The 21,591-nt window shown below is 40.5% G+C and overlaps 1 protein-coding gene across 9 annotated transcripts in view; it reads left to right on the plus strand.

Moving 5' to 3' along the window:
- Positions 1–21,591, plus strand: part of SLC45A1 (solute carrier family 45 member 1) — an 81,854-nt gene that overhangs the window by 18,924 nt on the left and 41,339 nt on the right. For 5 of the 9 annotated variants that reach the window (XM_085311549.1, XM_085311550.1, XM_085311554.1 and 2 more), the window contains one exon: positions 20,392–20,580. The exons of 2 other annotated variants lie outside the window; for them this stretch is intronic. The gene's annotated coding sequence lies outside the window, so the exon portion shown is untranslated. Of the gene's footprint in view, positions 1–20,363; positions 20,581–21,591 lie in introns of all 9 variants that reach the window. 2 more of the 9 variants (XM_085311551.1, XM_085311552.1) reach the window with 1 other exon arrangement.

Raw genomic sequence — 21,591 nt, forward strand, 5'->3', positions numbered from 1 at the left:
TGGGGGGTTTATGAGTATTGAGACAGTGTACAAATTGAAGTTTTGAATTTGAATTTTCTCTCTGTGGATTAAACTAAAGCTGAGAGATTTTTATGTGGCAATAAAAATAACATGAGAAATTCCTAATGAGTCAGACCAAACGTCCATCTAGGTCAGCAGTCTGGCTCCTGCCGGAGCAATAGGAAAAGCTACTTCGAGGAAAACTTGCAAAGCCGGCCACATTTTGTGGTCCACTCCTCGCATGTTCTTCCGCCAGCAGCCACAGCTGCCGTATCAAGGATGGCAGTGGGTATGTCTGTACCTGGTCCCATAGTTTCTGGTCACAGCTCTATTGCCTGTGAATTTCTCTAGTCCCGTTTTGAACCTGCTGAGTGTGGCTGCCTCTACAACCACTGGCGGTAGCAAATGCTGGCAGTCCCCTCGTCACTTTTTAAGTGTTCTCTTTTGTATGCTTTAACCTGATTTGCTGCTAGTTTCAGTAAGAGACCCCACTTCTAATATTGCAGGGTCTAGCAAATAACCATGCCTGGTGAAGGTTACACGTTCGGCTTATTTGCTGCCATTATGGAGTTTGTAAGCCTCGATTGTAATACTTAGAGGCTCCTCCAGCCTTCTCCCAGCTTCTTGTCTCTCCTCATAAGGCTACCTCCCTTTCATTGTTGAAGTTACCTTTCTCTTTGCCTTTCTTAGCTGCGCCATGTCACCCTTAGTGCAGAGACCAGAGCCACACATGGTACTCAGACATGGGCTTGCCAAGGCTTTTCGTAGTCCCACCCTGTCTCGTTTGCTGTGTCTTTGTTGGAGAGGCCTGACATATTATTGGCTGCTTTTGGCTGCTGCCCCATGTTAAGCTGTTGATTTTGGAGAGCTGTCACATATGACTTTGAGATCCCTTTTCTGAGTTGTAACTTCCAATTCTGTGTTCAGCACTGTTTAAGCTTCGCTTACATTGATTTTCCCAAGATGTGCTAGCTTATACTCTCTGCACTGAAGCTCCTCTACTTTGGAATGCAAGGAAAGGCCGTAGCACTTATTTTCCCTGAAATATAAGAGAAATGACTTTGAAATGTTTCCACGGTTCTTCTGAAGTTCATGTGCTTAGGTAGCCTTGCTCTTACAGAAATTCATCTGAGAAATAGAAACATCCATTACTTGTTTGTGATGACTGTTATTGGTTGGAGGAARAAGACTGATTGATTTACTTTTTTATTCTCCTTCTTTAAGCATATTCAGTGTAAGGAGAGATTGCTGAGGAATAAAAGTGTGTGCTTGCATTAGGGGGAACATGTAATGAATTTATTTTGAAGTATTTTTCTCTAAGTAGTAGTTAAGGATCCTGTTCCACCTGCTGGGGTCAGGGAGAACTAGCACGATTTGAGTGGTAAGCAGGAGCACAGCGAACAGACTTGCTTTCAGCAGTCAGCCTGTAGTTGTTTGTGACTTGGGGCTTTTTGGTTGTTTTTTTTTTCTGCGATTTCCCTTGTGATTGTTGGAGGATATTCTTTCTGTATTTAGGCATGGAGATTCTTACATCAGTCTGTATAGTGAGTCAGTTGCAGGTTAGTTTAAAACAAATGGAAATGGCATAAGGGGCAAGCATAACCTGTGATCCTTTGCTTGGTCAGATACTCCTCAAAGGTTAGACCTTGTTTATCTAACTAAAGACTCAAGCATTTCACTACAGAGGTCAGCTGATGGCAGAGGAGTGAGTGGCTTTAAGCAGTCTGTGTTCTTCCAGGGTAAACAGTAAAGGTGCTTCTTGGGGGGCACAGGATGGGCTCCTACAAGCTCTGAAGGATTGGTCCAGAAAGCCCTTGTGTCTCTGCATCAGAGGGAGGAAGAGGGACCGGAGCAGGTAGCTGACTGTGACCCTCTTGTTTCTGATGTCATTAGAGTTGACTGCTTCATCCATAACAGGTGATGGACAGAAGGTGAAGGATATGTCTGAGGAGCATCACTTTGCCCCATTTTTTATGTGTTTTCCTTTCATGCCTGCTAGTGCACCCAATCAGAGGTAGTATACAGGGCTAGGATTGAGGAAAGCATTATGGATTATGTAGAAAATATGTATAATGTAAAACAAAATTTACAGTAAAGCATTAGAACACATTGCCAGGTGAGGATAAAATGGATCTTGAGTAGGGAACCCCACTGTAGTATATTCAAAGACCCCTAGGGATACTGCCTCCCCTTTCCTTTTCCTTGTTGAAGAACTGTTGTGCTATACCTGGCACTTTTCCTAGTGCTCTTCAATACATGCTTTAAAATTGTTGTGGACAGTAGGAGAAATCAGACTCAGCCTTAGAGAAGAGATGTTCTTTTTAGTATTGCCTCTTCGTTTCTGAGAAACATGAAAGGCAAAACCCCCATGTGTGAGCCTAATTGGTCTGTAATTCATTTCAGTGCCTGGTGTTTGGGCCAGACAAGTTAGCAGGGATTTATATCCTGCCTCAGAGCTCCAGGATTTCTGTGATTCTCCAGGGTATGGGATATTAAGATGCCAATTTGCTTTTTTTAGAAATGGAGGTGCCTAAAAATTTTCTATGACATTCAGATTATGTTAAGCATATTTAACCACTTGAATTTACAGTTTCTTGTGAATTACTTAAGCTGAACCATCACCATCCATGCTTGAGAGGAGCTGGAGCAGCTTGCATGTAAATTAGGTTCTGGTAGCTGGTGTTTATTTTGTAAGAAAGATATCAACAGTGTTATGTGGCAAGCAGGTGAATAGGAAGAAATGTCATGAGAGTCATTATTTCTTGGTGTCCGAGTGAAAAGACTGGCTTGATAATTCAACTTGATAGCTGAGTAACCCTGAGTTACCTGATGTAAGATTTTACTGCTGAAGTCAGATTTAAGCTAGCTGGGATATCCCAGTCAGTAAAGCTACTTTTTGCTGTAAAGTTGAGTTCTTTTTCCCCTCTAGTGGTAGGGAGGGCCTGTCAGTATTTTCCATATGCTAATATGAATACACCTTGCATTCCTTTAGAGGTGACTTGCACAGCTGTACTGCATCTCTCATCTGCCTGAAGTTGGGTAGAAATTAGCACGTGCCATGGGAGTTGTGATAGTATTGCCTCATAGTAGAAGTTGTGGCTTCATCTACATTGCTTTGTCCCATAGTCTCCAGGGGAGAATCTGAAAACAAATTAGTAGGCTGTTCACAGTGTCTGCTTATGAGGGATTTTTATGATGCTATCTCATACCCTGTGGTAACCTGTGGAAGAGAGGAAGGCAGAGACTCCAGTGCTGCTTTTGGATACACTTTCCTGCAGAGCAGGAAAAGTTCTGAGCCTCCTTCATCTCACGCTGATGAATTCAAGCTGAAAAGGTGACATGGGATCTTTCTTCGTAGGGGTTCTACAGGCCTCCTTAGATCAGCGGGGACTTAGGGAGTCTACTGATGAGGGAATGAGAGGAAGAAATCCCAGGAGGATTTCTGAGCAAAAAGTAGCAAGCTGTTTGAAACATAGGAGGTGGCATGGTGAAGGTGAAAAGTAAAGGGTATGTGAAAGGAACAAGGAGACAAGTAGGAGAGGACAGAAGTCTGACAGATGTTGCTGTGAAAGTTCAGAAACAAAAAGAAGAAACTGCCAGAGCAGGAAAGGAAAAATTTCTGTGGTTGATCATTTTGTCATTTGCAACTGATTATAAGGAGAAAAGTTTTCACAAGGAGGCAGTCGAGCATTGGAACAGGTTGCTCAGAGAGGTTATGCAGTCTCCATCCTTGGAAGTTTTCAAGACCAGACTGGATCAAGTCCCAGGCAACCTGGCCTGGCCTCAAGGCTGATGATCCTGCCTAGAATAGGAGGTTGCATAAGAGACCTTGTGAGGTCCTGCACAACTTGAATTGTCCTGTGATCCTATTCATGTTAAAAACAGAAAAACGGAAAACATTAAGAATATGTCCCTGTCCAGCTTGCTTGATTTTCATTTTTTCCAGGTGACTTGCCTGAAATGCATGCACATCATTTGATTTAACAATACTTAAACATAGCAGTTGCTTTTTGAATGTTCTCTTCTAAAAAGGATAAGCTGAGGAATTGCATGTATTATTAGTGTCAGATTTTCTTCTGATGAATAAGGCAGTCTTATGATTTCAGAAGAAATGATCTTTCTCAATAAGGAGCTACTGCGTTTCAAGATGGTGAGATTCACAACTGCCAGAATCAGTTGCTGATAATATGTCCCAATAATTCGTTTAARGCCTTGATTTGTCTTTTTTTTAAACAGCTAGCTATTGTCATGGCTAGGGATGTTTATAAACATACTAAGTTACCAAGACATTGTAGACTTTTCTGTTTAAAAGTAAGTTTATGCAAAGAACGGAGTAATCCATGGGGGGAATCCTATAGAGTCTTATTTGGACAAAGCAGTAAGAAAGGAAAGGACATTGCTCACTTGACTGTTCCTTGAATTGAGACAGGAGGGAGGAATGCAGCAAGTGCTTGGCCAAAGGTGAGGCAGCTGCTGAGCGCCCCCCCTCCACCCCCAAGGAGCTGGAGGCACTTTGCACAGCAGCCTCAGAGCCTGGGGACCGTGAGGAGACTGAATGCTTGCAAGGTGGAGCCTAGCATCTAAWTCAGAATTTGGCAGGGATTGTACTGATCGCAGCTCTTGCAAAGCATTAGTATTAGGTGTGTTCCACTGGTGGGGGTGGGAGGGAAGAGGGAGAGGAGAGGGAAAGCTATATATGATTTCTTCTTTGTTGCTAAGATGTCAAAATATCAAAGATACATTCTGGCAGTATGGAAGGGAAAAGGTTAAGCAAAGGTACTGCATATAGTGTCACAGTTACAGCCTCACCTGGGCCTCTGGCCAACAAAGCCAGTATTTCAGGTCCAGTAGGATTCAAAAAGAGGCTAGGCTTCCTCTTAATATATTAGATCTGGCTGCTGTCTTTGAAGAAACTAGCCTGGAGAACAGGAATGAGAGAAAAGCTGAGGGCTGAGTGTCACTTGCACTGCTGTTTTTCTTTGGAAACAGTGAAAATGCCATTGTGCTTTAGCTGCATGTAAGTGAACAAGGAAGATTGTGCCACATATGTTCTGCTGTGGTTTGGAATAGTGCCCGAGTCCCAGGCACTAACAAGCTTTTGAGGATGATTGCTGGCTCCTGGGACATGTCAACTGTATCTGCAGGGAAAGCCTGGAAGTGCTCTGTGTTGACAATAATGCTGAAATCCCTGCCCACAGTCCTTCCTGAAGGATGATTCTAGCCCCAGGAAGGCTACCTGTGACCAGCAATTTTTACTTTTATTTGGCTAGGCTCTTTCAATGCTGCATTTAAAACACTAGTCATTGTATCTAGGCAGCAGAGTTCCCAGACAACTTTTTCAGGATGGGTAAGTCCTTGTGGATRGGATGAGGGACGCAAGCTAACTTACTGAGCCATGTTTCTAACTCAATTACATTTTATCTGCAGTTCAGAGAGGCTGTTCTCTAGAACTCACATTACAGAATTCCTGTGGTACTTCCACAAATGATCTTGTCTCCCTAGCTCTTCTCTCCCCATCACCTGCTGAATTGCTCTTTCCAGAGAATTAATTTTCCCTGCTTGTAAAACTTAATGGCTCGGCCATGTGCAAAGATTATGAAGATATGGGAGCTGGACCTTTATGAAGGTGTGCACTGAGTCTACTAGCAGTGATTGTTCCATAGCAGAGAGAGGTATTTGAAGCCAAGAGGACCAGTTAGACACTGAGTGCAGTGGCTGTTGTTTGCCTCCTTAGCTCAAAGTGTTAGGAATTTGGATAGAAAGGAAACTTGATAGCCAAGTTAGTTTTTTGTCTGTGAGAAAAAAATGTTATCTGTAGGACTTTTTTTGTATCCTTCTGTAAGGAAGCTGATGATGCCAGTTCACAGGATTAGATGGACCGTTTTTTTCTCGTCCAGAATCTCTCTCTCTTTATTACTAATGGCAATGGAGTTGCTACCTCCTTCTGTGCTTAGGCAGTGACTGACATTTTTTGTCATGGTACTGATAGGAAGTTAGTGCAGTTATTTGTATTGAGCTCAGCGTACAACCTCTGGAGGTGTTGCTRCAGGCAGCTTAAGTTTTCTTCAGGGCTTCCCTTTGCTGTGACAAATGTGTCAAATTCAGAAATGTCGTCCTCACCTCACAACCTCTCTAATAGTTAGTGTTTCTCAGAACTGGTAAAGTGATTTCTATAGCTTCAGCCTCTGTTTGCTTGCTCCGGATGATTCTTCAGTAGCTGTACAAAATGATAACAAAAAATGTATGGTGCTTGCCGTGTTTAAACTTTTAATTAGGAGAAAAAGGAAAGGACTCTTTGTGGCCGATTTCTCTGCATGGAATGCTGAAAGGGAAAGCTGGAATGCTTATCTGGCTCCCGGGGGTTCTGGAGACAAATCAGTTCTGTTTCTTATTGACCAAAGAGACTAAGGCAATGAAGTAGTTCTACAAGGAGTGGTAAGGGAGGGTAGCTCATCTGCTGCTTTGTCAAAATTTGGAAGGGCAAGATGTGCTATCTATACTCGCTCCAGCCCTTTCTAAAATGCACTCATGTCTATCAGGGATGAACAATTCAAAGGCCTGAGCTCAAACTGTGCTTGCTTTTATGAAGCTGAAACACTGTCAGGCTAACTGACTGCATCTTCAAGGATTAAAAAAAAAAAAAAAAAAAAAAAAAAAAAAAAAAAAAAAGAAAAAGCTGAAATCTGCAAAGCTATTAGAGAGGAAGAGAAATTGGTTTATACTAATACAAAGCAAAAATAGGAGATGATCAGCCTCCAGAGATGGAGGGCATTCTCAGAGGCTCCCTTCTCTGTCTGGTAGTGGGAGGTGATGCATATAGCCTTGTGTGTACTAATCAGAAGGGAATTCATTGCTGAGTTGTTTTCTGTTTTCCCTTCTTAGTCTGCTTCCACATCCCTGTAGCAAATACTGGATATCAACATTATGCAGGAACTGCAGCTTCACTCATGTGTGACTCACAAGATATTGCAGTGCACCTACCTATGTAACAGCTGGCCAGATGTCACTGCTCCTCTGCAAAGAGCTGCTAAGCACATGCAGGTAGTGAGAGTCATTTAAAATTTATTTAGCGAGTGAAGTTGCTTGCTGGCAAATAAGAAACTGCTCTGAGGGACTGAGTTTTAATTTTAATTCGTATTTGTTCATTTAAACTGTAGTTCCCATAGGCAGAGATGGACATTCCCTTGGCAATGGGTCCAAGTGTATTACTGTATCAAAAGAGTGTAATGGGAGATTCCTATGGAGTGCCACAATTCCATTGCTATGGAATGCACCTAAAATGGATTTGGGAAGAAACAAGAGCATTCAGTTTGCAAAGAATCAGGTGTTTGAATTGCAGATCACATAACCAAGGCTTCTGTTTGTCTTGATAATATGCTTTTTTCTGTTTTGCTTTTTTCGTAAGGATTTCTTCCATGGAGTCATCTTGAATAAGCTTGCCTGCTGCGAGTGTTATGGACTCACTAGAATTTCAGTCTTTTTGTTGCCTTAGTGATCCATGCAGGGAGATACAGCACTGGGAAGACTGGTGGAGTAATCCTGTGTTTTTGTGTTTTGTCTAGAGAGGAAGTGTTACTGAATTGTCATTTTATAGTTACAAATTCTTATGAGTGTTCATTGAGAGCTACTGTATCTAGTGACTGAGACAAGTAATAACCTGATGAGTGTTTCCTTGGCAGAAAATACGCACCATTCTAGCTGGAATATTTTGTCTGCTGCTTGACCAATACTTGGTGCGTAGACAAAGCATGCCCAGCTCAAGTAGTACCCTGTATATTGTGCCTGTTTTGGAGACGTTAACTACCTTGTGCTTGACTCCTTTGTGGGTTTTGTTTTTTGAACTGGTTCTGACTTCCTTTATTCAAAACAAAATGAAACCCACACCGAACCCCTTTTTCTTAGCCTTATCAGTGAGACAGACATTCATCTAAACCTTGACTGAGTCCATTTTAATGTGCAGTTAAATATGAGATCCTTCCCTATATGTTTCTTAAAGTTATGAATTTCATTTACTTTTAACTGTAGCATACATCCTGCATTTCTAGAGACCAGGCTTTCCTAGAGACTCTGTCAAATGTGTCTAGGCTGTATTTAGCTCTTATTCAAAAGTTAGAAGCTTTAAAAAAGTTCAGTTGGCAATTCCTGTGAGGTAAAGACCTGTAGGAGAAAAATTGGTGGATATGTGCCTTGGATACAATATTGAGATGTTATGGGTAGGTCTGGCGTTAATCTGCAGTGCCTCCTGCTTGAAGGAGAGGCTTTCAGAAGCATCTCCCAAGACAGCAGGTTTTGGGGTCTGCTTTTTAGCAGAAACACTGACAAAACCACATTTCCAATCATGTAGCCTTCCATGGCATTTGTAATTCAGTGGATTTAATAGGGGATTGAGAATGAATTCTGAGGCAAAATACTTAGTGGTTGTGTATGACCAGGCTGGTTAACTTAAACATTTCAGATGTCTTCAAGTGAGGGTTGGCTGGTTAGAGAAACAGTGCAGAAGTGCATGCGGTTTAGTGGACAGGTGCATGTGAACAAGAAGAAACAGACCATGGAACTCCCATTGATTAGGGCACGCTTGGATGAGTCCTTGACTAGTAGGGATGTATCCAGGATCACAGGCAGGCTGATAGTATTTGCCCAGTTTGGGAAATGTTGGCTTGTAGGGGAAGAATATAAAAAGGAGGGTTACGCAGAGCAGTAAGAGGTGCCAAGTCTCTCTTGTTCATGAGTCACCAAGACAGTGGCACCTAGTACTTACTGCCCTGTGACTAATGCAGGGGTTATTCCCAAGTGTTCAAAGAATATTGGAGGTTACTAGTTCAGATTTTTAACACATTACATCATTTTGTTGCAATGATGACTCTTTTGGTCAGTTTATTTAGCAGGTAAACAGTGGTAAGTGAGGGCACTATAACAAGGTATACCTGTACTGCAGCAGTACAGTCTGCTCTTTGTTCCAGTTATTCCTTGATAAGGTTTATCTCCTTTCCTAGAGACAGACAGCACAGCAGTACCTGCAGGCAGGCAATGAGTCTTAAACAGAGAACCAGCTTGCTGGGGGGAGGGAGGGGCAGGGAATGATAATTATAGTTAAAGTCAGTAACTTTTCAGAATCAATTTATGTCATTATTTACTGTTTTGTCTTTGAGCAGGTCATTCAAGCCTAGTTTACCAGGTCTTTGTTGGGTCTATGCAAATACAGAACAAAAGAGATCTCTACTCAAAAAGCTCATAATTTATTAATAGAGATGAATGGCCCTGGAAATAAAGGCAATAGAACCATCTAACAGGCTTACTGCTTACAGAGACTTCTGTCACTGGTGCTGTTAAGACGTTACACCTGACTTTGCTGATCACTTCAGCCATCGCTACTTAAGCTGGCTGGCAACGTCCCTCTGTTTGACCGGTTCTGCATTAATTGCAGTCCACTTTGCATTCTGAGGCAGAAGGTAGAAGTCACTACACTTGTGACTGATTTCTTTCGTATGAATTAAGCTAAATGCAGTGACCTCATATCATTGAGCCCTCAGTTTTGTCTGTGGTATTGATGCCGTTAGTGTTTAAATGGTTTGGAGTTCTTAGAGGCAAGGCACCTGCAGCTGTCTCTAGACATGGTCCACATAAGTAATTAACACTGTATACCATATAAAGAACTTGGCACCAGAAGCCTTTCCTAAAACAGAAGAGACTTTTTTTTTTTTTTTTTGTGAATAAAGAGGTGCATTACCTCCTGAAATCTCGTTTTTGTATGACTGTATGTGCAGGAAGCATCATCTGTATCTGTAAAGCAGTATGCCTTAGGCAGAACGGAGAGGAAAGAAGAAAGCCTGGAAGAGTCTTCAGGTACAACATAGGCATTCTGGGGGTAGTTTGTGCCTAAATATCAAAATTTTTCTGACTGTGGTATAGACATAGTATTACCCAGCAAAAACAAGTGGATAAAGGTGGTTCTAATGTCTTATTTTTTTCCCTAGCTATCTAGTCTTTCATGACGCTGTCTGTCACAGACATCAGGAACAGCACCTTGCCTGTAGTAGTAATAAGCACTTACATCACAAAGAAAACAATTACCCGATCACATATTTGCAAAGAGGTGGGATTCTCATATGGCAAGGCACGCCTGAGAAACAGCAAGAGAATGACACTAAATATTTCGTGTTTCTCATTCAAATCTTTTCACTTATAAAAATATTCACTTTCTTGCGTATTTTAGTTACCTATCATACAAGTTCCCGGTACAATGACACTGAGTGTTTACAGACTTTCAGTAAGACTTTGAAATAAATGGTTTTGAAATGCAGAGTGCTTTTTACCATGGGCAGAACACTTTATGTAGGACATAGGCCCCAGGGTGTATGAGCTAGTCCTGCATCCCCAGGTGGGTGACAGCAGGTTCTAGACACAGTTAAAAAAAAATGTTAAAGGGATTCCATGTATTATTATTACTATTTTTTTAAGCTTGCCCCTTCTAGTACTACCAGCACTTGAGTTTGTTGGTGCAAGGTACCACGTTTCAAAGGGTACACAACTAAGTACAGATGGAGGTTTCCCGTATGCCATAATGTGCTAAATCAACATGAGGAATATTCCCAATCCTGAAGCAAAAAGAAGCTGCCTTACTTTTAGTCTCACTAGTGACATAATTGAGTTTGATCTAAGCATATAGCTATTCAAAATTGAAGATGTTTTTACTGCATTATTACTTAAATTTCTTAGCATGTTTTTGTAGGTTATAATAAAACCATCTTCCCCTCTCACAAGAAGCAAGTATATTTTGGAGCCTTCTACAGTGGGAGAATGTAATAGTCTTTCTAAAGGGTATACGGTAGTCAGGTGGAACAAATTTAACTGCTTTGGTCTTTTCTGTCAGGAGCTGGGGGGCTTCATTGTTGATAAAACCTTAGTCCCACTAAGTCACTCTAACTTCTCAAACTTGTCAGGCATTAATTATAAGCATATCTATGTTCAGGAGTTGCCAGCAGAATTTTGTGCTGCAGCCTTCTTGAAGTTCAAACCTCTGCATCAGATGATCCTTCCTGTCTATTGCCCCTGCATAGTAACTGGCCTGCAATAGGCCACTTTAACTCATATGTCATTGATAGATTGCTACGGGCACACATCTTAATGTCACTTTTGGTGTTGTCTTGTCATATAGTTACAGATACCACTCAGTGTCTTACAGCAGGAAGCTGCAATCTATAAAGATTTGCAAATACAGCAATCATGGTCAATCACTTGATCTAAAAATGGTGATGGCATTAGGCCTTTGTTGAGAGGGTTGGGGTAGACAGGTTTGATGATAGGGGCTAAGTCTAGAAGTCTCTTGTATTAGTGAAAATCATACCTTAGCAATTATTATGCCAGATCAGACTGTAATAAAAGATGCATGTTAGGATAATTCTGTCCTAAAGTCCGCATGGCAGGATGAAGGTGGATGTGATATACTTGAATGCATTTCTGCTACTGCTTTCTTAATATCAGGCGCCTATGTGTCTAACTGGAACAACTGTGTCTACTTAGCTTGTATTGCCTGCAGAAAAGCAGGGCATGAGAGCATTTAAGTCGTATTTTTATTCTCAGTTACAAATGTGTGCTTCATGATACAAAATATGCTGTACTTCACAGGAGAGGGAAGACATTCTCTTTTTTGCTTCATTCATTATACCTTGTGGTTTGTGTTACTGTCCTGTGCTATCACTTAGATTCAGGCAAGGTAAACTTCCTTCAGAAGGACTCCGATTTTAGAACTATTTACGCATAGATTAGAGGAACTGATTTAATCTGAGCTAATACTGCTAAGACACTGTTATGGAACTGGAAGACCAGGGGCATTTTAGAAGACTGATTTCCTATTCTTGCTCCAAAACCTATCATCCCCAGATTATCTGGGGAAGTCTAATTCACTGAACTAGTTGATTTGCTGTTCCTCATCTTAGAAGATGCTTTAGAAAGCTACGTTCTCTGCACGATTTTGTTGTCAGATACAGGATTTTCTCCCTGATATGGAAAGAAATGCTGTTAGAACAGGAGCTGAAGGCACTGCTGATTCATTTACATTACATGCCTCTTGCGCTCTGAACTCACTCAGCACAATTCTGCTGCTGTCTGCTGCYGCCCCACCCTATCCAAGCCTTCTAGAAAATATCCTCCTGTAAGAAGTCTTTGCCTTCTARTCTCCTTAGCAAGCTCAAAGAACTGGTAGGTTTTTGCTGAAGGGTTATCTTCCTTATATCCTATATATTCCTATCCTTATATTGTAGGATAACCTTCCCAGCAGCAAGACCGGTAGCAAAATGATTTATTTTTATTTTTATTTATTTTTTTTAATGAATGTCCAAAGCTCAGCAGATAATATTGAACATTAGGAAGCTAGCAGACACAAGCATATGAATCCTGCTTGCATGGCAATGACTGTCATGAAAGACAGCAGGAGACTAAGACTCCGTGTCTTCCTAGAGAGAAGATCTGTGTGCTGTTATTGCCAGTGAGCTGTGAGAACGTATCTTGAAGTCGTCATTAGAACTTCTCCCAAACGAATGGAAGTTTTCTGAGTCTGACTTTTTTTTTCCCGCCATATGAATACATATGCAGTAACCTTTATAGTTGACAATAATAAGTCTTTGTTTTCTAGGAGATGTTTTTTGTTTGTTTTTTGCTTGTTTGTTGTTGCTTTTCTTTCCTTGTTCAAGATTGTCGGGAATCTTAGGGAACACAGAGAAAGTGCTGATTACTCAGGGTGTAGAAATTTCAGTGAGATTACGCAATCACAAAACACCATGACAAGAACAGTGCAGACACTTCCAGATCCTGCTTCCCCAGTCATCCAGGTCAGGTACGTAAAACAAAGTATGTTCTGTCTATCTTCTGGCTTGAATATTGCTTTGCTGCCTACAGAAATGAAGAAGGGTGGAAAATGAATTGCTAGCACATGCCCCGCTCTTACTTCAAGGTAGGGTCAAATTGTGGTTGGAGCAAGCACCCAATGAGACTTAGCTTGGCTGTTGCAGATTTTGCTCCACATATTTAAAGTAAGGCCCTTTAGGTACCTGTTTGTAGGCAGGTCAGGAAGAAAAACAGATCAACACTTGTGAAAAAGTTTTTTCTGAATATTTTGTCTTTTGCATCAGTTTTTGCTTTTACTGCCCAGGTGTTTGGGTGGGGAGAGAGAATTCACTGTTAACTGTCATTATGATTAGAGCACTCCATAGCTCTGGTAATCGAGGGCGGTGCAATTTGTGAACTAGTCAATCGTTTGCAATGTCAGTGCTTAACCTGAGAATGCTTGAATCCTCTGCTTACTCCGTAAGCAACACACGACTTTTTCCTCTGTCAGTTAAGTGATAACAAGGCTAATGGAGAGGAGTATTGGTAATATCCTTTCAGCAAAGGGTGGGACCAGTAGATCAAGTGACTGTTAAGCACCCACTCTCCTTGAAGAGTGGGAGGAAAAGTTAAGAGATTGGCTCTGGTTTGGCTCATCCTCTGAGCTTACTTCCTTACTTGGCTAATTGGAGGCACACTTACAGCAGTTCCAAATTTAGCTACAAACAGTGACACAGTTTTGAAAGTAAGTGTTTCTTGCATACAAGCAAGAAAAGGGTAACCTGAACTTGAAGCATTTTCTTAGCAATTTTGTGTTATGCTTTTGTCACTAGTTCAGGAAATGCCTGAGGTAGATGAGCCTTCTGGACTTCCCCTTTTGCATATGCAATGGTCAGTTTAAAATACAGTGGTAAATGGTGTTTAAGGACTTTTTAAAGAGACAAGAATATCGGGAAACGAATTTGAATTATAGGTGGATAATTGAAAATCAGTCTCTGCCTCTCCATGTTTCTGCTACCTCAGTAAAGCTGCAGTCTTGTTTTTTAGATTGGTGGGATTTATTTTAAGCAGTGAACAGATAGCAATTATTACTAGGGAGAGCCTAAAAATTTTAATACAAAGCTGTATTTAGCTACACAGGAGCTGTAATCCATAAACTAGATTAAACACATACTGCCCCCCTCCTTACTCTTGTGCCAATGTCATGCAGCAGTGTTAATGTGGCAAGACTGTGAACTGAGTTTGAGAGCTGGTCCATCTGTTGAACCAGTGTGCATGGAAGAGCAGTGGTGTGGTAGAATTTGCTTTTGTTGTGAACTGCTGGCATATTCTTACAGTTGTTTTTTCCTTTAGATTTCTGCAGGTTTTCTGTGGCTGTTCTTCACACTTTTGTGTGGAAGCAGAGTTCACAGAATGGGAGATGTAGAATGAAGCATTGTGCGTGTCCAAGTAAATGGGAGGACAGTACAAATTAATAGACTGTCTAGTCTTGGCTGTAAGTACTGCAGATTGATCTTGAAGTGAATGCCGAATCAGTCTTGGTCTCTAGCACCACACAGTGGTGTGCAGGACTTAGTGTGTCTGAACTACTTTTAGCATGCTCTTTTCTGTTCATTCATTGTGAACCTAATGCTTTAGGCTATTGGATACATCCAAAGCACAAATCCTAAGAAGCAGCTCTTGCAGAATCTGTTTCATGTCTGTGGAACTGATTGACAAGATGATTGGTATTTTTTTATGTCATAATTTATTCTTCGTCAGATTGCTTGCTTTCACTTCAGTTTGCCTTCAGCAGCAAACAAGCCTGTGGTGGTATGAAGTTACATTTCCGAATCATTATTAATCTCTCATACGTAGCTATAAATGTAGTGGCTATTTTTTAAAACAGACATTCTCTGGTGATCCATGCCAAAAAGTACGACCAAACTTGGCTAACAAATATTATCAGGCGGTGGGTTTTATCAGATGCGTCACAGTTTGCTGCCCTAGCACTGTGGTTACTAAAGATGAGTGAAGATATTCTAATGAATGCCATACGTAAATTAGAGCAAAGGATGAGCCTAGATCCCACAAACATCAGAATTTACGGCACTGCATTCTTGCTCTGTGATTCATAACCCTCTTTTTACAATATGAAAATTCATTTGTGAATCATTCATAAATAGTTTTACTCTGATTTGTTCAAAACAGGACCACATTGGCCCCTTGATGGTTTCTGACACATGGATCAAGCTTCTACTTCCTATTTATAAGAAATAATCCCCGTATGGAAACTACTAGAGAGTCTCTTTTATAGTCATGTCCATGTCCATGGCCTCTTCTGGGAATGCATGAATAATGAAATGAATTGCTCAGCATACGCCTTTCATTCCAGATTCCTTTTACATATTATCATGAACTGCCTACGTTATAGAACAGACATTACGACTGAAGAGGAGTCAAGTTCTTGGAAAGGTGCAATTTAGGTCGCTTAGAATGTGCACTGTGGAAAATGACTGCAGCATGTGTCTGTAAATTGTATACAGTTTGGATGATGTCAAGCTAAGGCAGTGCTTAGCATCTAGAAAGCAGTTTAACACCAAATATTCCTCTATTAGCACTCAGATAAGTTCCTGACAGGGTGAGGGGAACAAAAAACAAGCTGATAAGGTGCTTAGAAGACCTTTACTGGTAACTGTAATGTTTTAACGTATTTTGCTACGTTCTTCCCTTGCTGTTACCAAATGGTTGATAATTTGCATCTTTGTAATGAAAAATTTTGAGTGTTCATGCTTACATGTAGCAATGTGGGTTTGTTGCTTGCTGTCATAACATCAGCTATCTCTTACTTGAATTCAGTTACATGGCATTAGGCTGTTGGAAAAATGTGTGTAATGTTTAACTAAATATGGCCACTGAAGCACAGTTTGCATTTGTTCTCTATACCCCTAGCCTTGCCTCACCTCTCTCCTCTTAACAGTGTCTCTGTAACTATAATAAACTAAGACTATGACTGTGTCACAAAGCAGTCGTAGAAATAGTTTTGATATCATAGGAATCCTACCGATTAGAAAGATTGTAAGGTCCATTTAGATAGAGTCACGGATACAGGTCACTTCCTAGGTCTTTGACTCCTCCATGTACAAGCAGTTGTATGATTTCTAAATAGCTGCTTATGAATCACCTGGAGGACAGGAAAGGAATATGTGTGGCACTCATTTTCATGCCAGCACCTTTCTTCAGTCTATGATGGGATATTAGTGAATCGTAACGTAAGAAGAGTGCTTGCATGAACATTTGCAGAAGCTCTCGGATCTGAGGAAGGACACGCAATAAAAAGAGCATAGAGAAGACTTCAGATAGAGAATTGCAGTGTTACAGAGTGAAACCTGAATAGCAGCAGGAAATGAGGAGTTGTGGAAAGTGAAACAAACTGCAGAAGTCACCTGAGGATTTGTAACTCTATCGTGTGTGTCGAACTCCAAATTTTCTGTGGAGTTTGTTGGAACAAAGGTTTTCAAATCATTCCACAGAAACGAAACCTCTGCTTGTGGCTCACATGCATTGTCTCCTTCTGTTATTTTAAGCTTCTTAATTGTTTGGATGAAAGGGAATATGAATTAAATAATTCCCTAGAAAACTATTTTGTGAAAGCATTGGGGTGAGTGCTACCTGATATACTTTGAAATGAGGGAGTCTGTCTAGATGTTCAGGCTTCTTTTACCGAATGCAAAGAAACTTTGCAAGGAGAAAATACACAGTTTAAGAGTACAAAACAATTATTTATTGGCTAGTGGATGCAATGTTAGTTATGACTGATGAACTGCTAGACTTAGCAGTGATTTACACCTCATCTCTCATGAAGCACTAGGTAAGTCCTTGCTGGCCAGGCTGCCACCAAACAGGAGGGGAATGGTTGGCGTCTGCTGCTTGAAGCAGGCTGATGATTGATACTGATGCCTTCCTTTTTATTTTTTTATTTTATTTTTTTAAAAAAATCTTTTTCACGTTGTTATTTCTTGTCTTGAGTCACTGACCTGCTCTTCCTGCCTCAGTGATTTCACATCTGACCATGATTTTACTTTTTCATACTTTGTACGGCTTTAGCTTGTGCTCTTTCTCACATCTTAACAGTAATCTTCTCAGCACAATAAAGCCAAGGTTGCACTCCCATGCTGTGGTAAATTAGGGTTTAGATCACGCTTGAACTGCTATACTGATTGTTGTAGAAGGATGGAAGGAGAAAGGTCCACACTAAATACTCTGTTTTAATGTGGTCTGCACTGCAAAATGAACCTGAGATCTCTGTGCTTTATAGGCTTTTCACAAAGTGTAGTTGATGCTTGCTCTGTTCTGCTGCTGATAAATGTTCTCAAATTTCCCTTCTGAGGAGGTCCAAAAGATGAGGAGCCAGTGTTCTAATGAGGCACAGCCCATTTATGTCACTTAGGCTCTTCTCTATGACATTTGCTTGCTTGCTTGCTTGTGTGAGAGCATAAGTCATTCCCATTTACATGGTGCCATTGAGCTATAATGATTTGGCCCTGAAAAGTTATTTATGTTAGAATATATACAGCCAGCCGAATAAAACTGAGTACACAGAAGTATATAAAGTAGAAGGCTTGGCCTTCTGATTTTTAGCTAAGAGGTTGAGTTGCATCTAACACTTAAGTTATCTAGCAAATTTCCTATGTCCCAAGTAGCTCATGGTCTTTTTTGAGTCAATTAGAAGAAAAATGAGATGTATGTTTTCATGATGTGCATGATCTTAGGTTGACGGTATGTCCAAAATGTACATTCTAAATCCATTTGCATTATTTTTTTGACAGGAGATTAGTGCCTTTTTACATAATAGGAGAGTTGCAAATGCAGTAAGGTAATAACCTCTTATGCATCTCAATTTCCTGTTTTGTAAAATGTGAGTGATTCAGTGGAATTAAAGCTGAATGCATGAATATTGTCAAAGTGCTCTGTTCTTGCCCATTTGTGAGTATCAGTGGTGGCATTTCAGTCTCCAAACATGGCTTAAAATGCAGTTTACGTATGATGGTGTAGGATATAATATAATTCATACAGGAAAACATTTTTTATTGTTCACTTCTTATAATACTGACTTAGAAAATGCAAAAATCCTGCTGACTTGTCAAAAAATACCCACAGTCATGTGGGAACTTGAAGATTATTTGAAGACTTGTAGCCATTCTGAAGTAAGGAGACTGGTCTGACTGGTCAGGTCAGATCTGTAAAAGACCTGAGCTTCGCCTCATGACCTAGAGGAGTCAGTAGTCTGCTTGTAGAGGTTGCTTTGAATGACAAAGCTCAAATCCAGTGGTGAGGAGAGTACTCATGGCCAGAATAACTGGCCTCAGGATGTCACAGTGAGCTTTGAGGGAGATTTTTGAGTTGTGTCCAGGGATTCTTAGTATGTGACTGAGCTACACGTTCAACTGTGTGAAGGCTGGACGATCTTGAGAAGTCTGCCCTTTTCCAGTTGAATGCCTAATGCTGATGCCATCTCAGGTCAATGAGAGACTTTTCAGCATGTTTTGTGAGACCAGGAGTGGAATGGATACATTTGCTGTGTCAGAAAAGTGCACACATTGCTTTCCAGTTTGAATGGGCTCCCATGCTTTAAACCAGGGGGTAGCAGATACTGCTTCCTACTTGTGTAAACAGCTGACAGCGTGGAAGATTAGGCCAATATATGTTTGCTGAGTTAGCACTGTTTTTCTTGTTTGGATTTTTTTATTTGTTGGTTTGGTTTTCTGATTTGAGGATTTCCCTGCATTTACAGGAAAGTCTTTGTGTCCTGGATGTTATACTCTTCGAAGAAGATGAAATTTGTGAGGCTATGGATGCACCTCAGGCTCCTCAAGTCATGTAGTTCTTGATTGATATGTGAATTGCATCATGTTTAGTTCAGAGATGGAACAGGAAGGATTTGCCTGTCCAAATATAGACTTCTGTGTTGGAGCTGGTTGTCTCAGTTTCCTTGGTAGTCAGTGGAGAGAAACAGGTGCTGCTGGGGGATGACTCATCTCTTCCAAGGCTGCGTCCCAATAACTGTCTGTCCACTCAGGTCATCAGAAATGATGTGGTCAAAGTTTCACCAGAGCAGAACTCATTCATGCCAAGTCTAAATATCCCACGTTGTATTTTACCACAGAGCTCAGAGCCTCTTCTGAGCTGAAAATTACATGSTGTTTATTTGACCATCTGTGAATATTACTCTTTTAAAAATAATATCTTGATGGCTGTTTGATAGGTTTTCATTGGCTAATTCAGTGATTTATTATTTTTCCTCATGTTTTTGGTTGTATGGAGAAAATACATACAGAGTAAGAAAAAATTTTGGTTCTTTTTAACAGAGTAGGCAGCCAACAGAATTTGCCTCCCCAAGTGAATTCAGACATCACAGCTTTTACACTCAACAACCCAAGCAAAAGAGTCTTATTCCTATTACTCAGTTATTGTTCTAATTTTACTTTCCTGCTGACAAATGCTGCTGACAAAGGATTGACTTTGACTAGTCCTTGCCATTTCAAGGAGAGAAAAGAGATTTGGGGGGTTTTGTGTTGTAGGAAGATCTGTTTGTTTATGTGTCTGTCTTTGGTACAGCTGTAGTTTTCAAGCATGCTAAAAAAAAAAAAAATAAGCTGGTCTTTCAGAATAATTTCAAAAGATCCGTTTTTTTCCATTAACAAGTCTTAGTGAAGAAATGTTACCATAATTCCTCTTTATATAATCTTGATAGAATACTCTTAGACTCCTAACATTTCTTTTAGGATATGAAAGTAGACAAGGAGGATTGCTGGAGTGTTGATTTATTACCTGGTGTCTGTGTCCTGGAGGAAGGAAGGAAATAAATAAAGAAATAAATAAAGCAGTAGTCTCCTACTGGAATCTTGGCTTGAGGTGAATAGACATAGAATGACAGAATCTTTGCCCTGCACTGGGGCCTTGCTAACCTTCCACTTCCTGTTGAGTTGTGAAACAAAAAAGTAAACATTTAACTGAATGTGGCAGCGTGAGACAATCAGCCCTATTGTGGAAGGAGCAGCAGTCCCTTCTCTGCATAAATTCTCTTCATTGGCAATGCTAATTGAGCTGCTGTGGAAGTAAGCCAAGCCTTTCATTGGGCAAGATCCAAGTTTACACAGAAATACAAGTAGTGTGGTTGCTTGGTCCAGGGAAATATCCTGTATGAAGCAGGGTTGTTGAAGTTTGCTCACAGTCAGAGGCTTTTCAGAAGTATTCTGCTTTTAATGCAGAAAATCAAATCACAATACTTGAGACTCTGAAGCTGTCAGGGGGTCTTGTGGGAGTGGTTGGATATGGCATAATTTTTATGCTGATGTAATCATTCCAAAGTGGAATTGCTGAAATATGTTCCTTGTACAAAAAGCAGTCATTCTTCGAACTAGTGTCCTTGTTCTCATAGCACTGTGATGACTGTGCATTCCTAGCTGAGGTAAGGATCTTTAAAGGAATCTTGACGTGAATAAAACCATGGGTTCTGAATTACTATAAGCTGACCTGAATTTATTGTTTATTCAATTTAGATGCAAGTAGTCTGTTTCCTTGTTCCAGACTCACCAGTTCAAGCTATCCTTCAGTTGTGCTTTGTGATGGTCTGTCACAATGCTGGAGCCTACATAACCTCCTGTCTGGAGAAGATGACCTGGATAATACTGATGCACTACCAGTGACCTTGAGTATTTCCAGCTACAGTTCAGGAGAACATTTCTTCAGACCTTTAAAATGCTGTCTGCTACACATGTAAGTAAACATTACAAGTAGAAAGAGATAGTCTGGAAATATGGTCATGTTAGTGGTAGTTCTGCCCATCTGATACATCTCCTACCCAACTTAGTTGTGGGTTTTTTATTTTAGAACAGATTGATAAGTAAATTGGCTTTTAACAGAGTAGACTTCAGTAAGGATGGTATTCTACATGTTTAATGGAATTTTAACCCACTTAAATTAATAAGGAGTTTTACTTTCTTCTCTAACTGCCTTAGAACTGCAGATGCAAGTTTTTTCTGACTTCCCATTGCTAATTTGACAGAGACTGAGTCAAATCCACATTTGGAGTACTGTTACTTTTAAAGAATATCAGTCTTGTGCAAAAAGCAGTGTATCATCTGGATTAAAATCTGTTTTGTACGCATCCCTTGGTTCTCAGAAGCAGAATCTCCGAATTTGCATATCCTGCTGTGGTGCTGACATCAGGGGCTCCCTGGCTGAAAAACCAGCAGTGGTGTGGTCCAGTTCCTAGTTCATCTTACCGATTTAAGTCGGTCTGAGGAAGTCTCAATCAGTAATAGGGAAGACTTTCGGTCTTACAAAGCAGAAGTCCAAGTTCTTTACTTACTTTCCAGGCCTCTTCCTCTTTACAGCACTGATATAAATGCTACATACATATTCTACCTGTGTACATTCTCAGTCTATTCAGTGATAGAGTTGGTTTGTGCTGTGTTTTTGTTTGCTTTTACTATTGCTTTCATATTAAGAGGAAAACAAAAAAGATACTTGACATGGTGTTTACATGGTTGCGTATTAGGTGAGGGCCCCTCCAATATTATCTTCATTTTTTTTCTGCTTGTTTTAGTTTTTGAATCATTTTATGCACATATCTAATTAGTATACTTCTTGTCTATCTGTAGAGCTTTCTGCCAAAGTATCTTTGCAATAGCATTTCTTAGCAAAATGAGGTCTGTACAGACTATCCTTTCCTTAAGATGTTACAGGAGCTAGTGACCAGTGATGTTTGCAGATTGTGTGATGTTT

The sequence above is a fragment of the Rhea americana genome, unplaced genomic scaffold, assembly GCF_003343005.1.
Source record: "Rhea americana isolate MKP2758 unplaced genomic scaffold, rheAme1 scaffold_343, whole genome shotgun sequence".
In the NCBI taxonomy this organism is placed as follows: Eukaryota; Metazoa; Chordata; class Aves; order Rheiformes; family Rheidae; genus Rhea; species Rhea americana.